Raw genomic sequence first — 2,843 nt, 5'->3', positions numbered from 1 at the left:
AGCAGGCAGTGTGATGCAGCGGTAAAAAAGGCAAATGCCATTTTGGGCTGTATCAACAAGAGCATCACATCAAAATCACAAGATGTCATAGTCCCATTGTATATGGCACTGGTCAGACCACACCTGGAGTACTGTGTGCAGTTCTGGAGGCCTCACTTCAAGAAGGACGTCGATAAAATTGAAAGGGTACAGAGGAGAGCGACGAAGATGATCTGGGGCCAAGGGACTAAGCCCTATGAAGATAGGTTGAGGGACTTGGGAATGTTCAGCCTGGAGAAAGGGAGGTTGAGAGGGGACATGATAGCCCTCTTTAAGTATTTGAAAGGTTGTCACTTGGAGGAGGGCAGGATGCTGTTTCTGCTGGCTGCAGAGGAGAGGACACGCAGTAATGGGTTTAAACTTCAAGTACAACGATATAGGCTAGATATCAGGGAAAAAATTTTCACAGTCAAGAGTAGTTCAGCAGTGGAATAGGCTGCCTAAGGAGGTGGTGAGCTCCCCCTCACTGGCAGTCTTCAAGCAAAGGTTGGATACACACTTTTCTTGGATGCTTTAGGATGCTTAGGGCTGATCCTGCGTTGAGCAGGGGGTTGGACTAAATGGCCTGTATGGTCCCTTTCAACTCTATGATTCTATGATTCTATTATTCTAATTCTGTTGTGCCCCTGCATGAGGAATGACTGAACAATCTAATCATATCTGATATAGAGACAAAGTGGAGACTGATTGAAAGGAAGCAAAGCCAGAACATGGACTCATCAAGAGACACAGGATCAAACTACTCCTGATTGGAAGCCTAGGTGTGTTACTTGGTCCTCAAAAGCAATTACAGGGAGGAGGGTGGTGTAGATTGGAGGCATGGTGCTGGGAAACGGATGTTAACTCCATTCACTCTGTTTCCCAGTTTGGAAATGTCTCTGCACACCAAACTCTCTTAAACCCCAACAGAGTAAAAAGACAGACACTATCCAAGGTGAATCCAGTGATAATCTAACTTCGGTAAACAGGGTAATCTTTCTTGCTCTTAGTGTGATAGGCTTAGGAGAGTCCCATGTGACCAGATACTGAAGGTGAGTAACCACGTCTCTGCCAGATAAAAACACCTATTAACATGTTAATTGAAAATTCAGCAGGGAAGAGGAAGGAAGACAGCATATATATAAGCCCTTTCCTCCCATGAAACTGTCTGCCTCTAGACAGCATGGCAATTAAGTAGCTCAGAAAACCGGATAAGACAGAAGAAGGAGAACCATTAGGCGGTACACACAGATTGATTACACGGCAATTGACGCACAGGTACGCAGAATCTTCCTGTCTTGCAAAGAGAGTTGTCCGCTTTTTAAATGGCATCCTTAAGGTCAAGTTGATCCAACAAAATATGCTCTTCCGCAATTGGAAAGCCTCTGAAGTGATGAAGAAGCCCTACATCTCAGCTACTACTATATCCCCTGAATTCCAACCATCACAGTTATTTAGAGAAATCCTGCATGAGAACCCTTGAGTCTGAATCTCGAAGTGACATTTTCCTATCACAAGGGAACTTCCCAAAGCCTCTAAAGGAGTCTGGAACACGTCAGTAGCTGAAAAAATGCTTGATAATCAGCTTATGGCCAGTCAGGGCCTTTTTGCACGGGGATCTTTGTTGCAAATTGGTCACTGAATGAAAAATCGCCATTTAAAATAGTGGAATTCGTCGTTATGCATACCTACCTTTGTAGTGGAATCAGTTGCGTTTTTTAGCGTTTCCCACAGGCTTCCGGTCTCGGCAGAAATCGCTAGAAAGGAAGCGCTATTGCCAAGCTCGTCCCGCCCCTGGCCGTCAAGCAGCCAATGGGCAGCCGTTAGCATGCTCCCAAACAGCCCCTTTCCCTTTAAGGAAGGTTTAAAAAAAAAAAAAAAAACAGACCCATTGTAACGAATCTGGGTAGATTCGTTGCAACGGAGAGACCCATCCAGCTGCCTGGGGTGTTTGAGCTGTCGTTTGATCGTTTGATCGTTAACACGCTGCCTCCGAGTGAAAAAAAAAATCCCCCCCCCTCTCACGGGCCCGATTTTCGGCTGAATGGAATGTGTGAAATGTGTGTGCTTAGTGACTGAAGGGGAGGGACTGAAGCCGGGAAGCCTCTGTTTGAGCTGTCATTTGATCGTGGCCACGCTGCCTCCGAGTGGAAAAAAAAATCCCCCCTCCCCCCCCTCACGGGCGCGATTTTCAGCCGAAACAGTGTGAAAAATAAAGGGAAAATACATCAGCAAACGGGCTTCTGCGGGCTTCTTGTGCTTAGTGACTGTAAACAGCTCTGAGGAGGGACTGCAGCCTGGGAAGCCTCACTGGCTAAACGGAGGCTTGCCGGTGCGTTGATCTCCACTCGCTCGGGGGAAAAAAAATGGCGATCGCTTCGCCGGAAGTTTGGAGGACAGGCTCAGGAGGAGGGACTCTGAAGAAACCGCAACAATGTTAACGCACAGGTCTTTATCGCTATTGTTGCAGATTGGTTGCAGGAGTGTATCGCTTTCCGGAGGGTGAATCCACTTTTTGGGATTCCCCTGAAAGCGCTACAACGAAGCGCTTTTTGCGGGTCGGTTTCAGGAGTGTTGCAGATTGTCTACGACGTCGTGGGTTATTCCAAATTAGTAGCGTTTTCAATTAGCAACCATTGTGCTATTTTGAAGCCGTGCGAAATGGCCCTCAGTTTCGAAGGGTTTTTTTTTAAAGGAAAAGTCTTAGGGCAAGTAATTGACAGAGCAACTCCCTGGTTTCTGAATGATGCATTTGTCTTTTATCTTTTAAAATATAGATTCAGACCCAGGCTGGCGTTGGTAGTTCTGATCTGAATTATTTATTA

This window comes from Paroedura picta, chromosome 1 (assembly GCF_049243985.1).
Source record: "Paroedura picta isolate Pp20150507F chromosome 1, Ppicta_v3.0, whole genome shotgun sequence".
Classification (NCBI taxonomy): domain Eukaryota; kingdom Metazoa; phylum Chordata; class Lepidosauria; order Squamata; family Gekkonidae; genus Paroedura; species Paroedura picta.
This window is presented reverse-complemented; position numbering follows the sequence as displayed.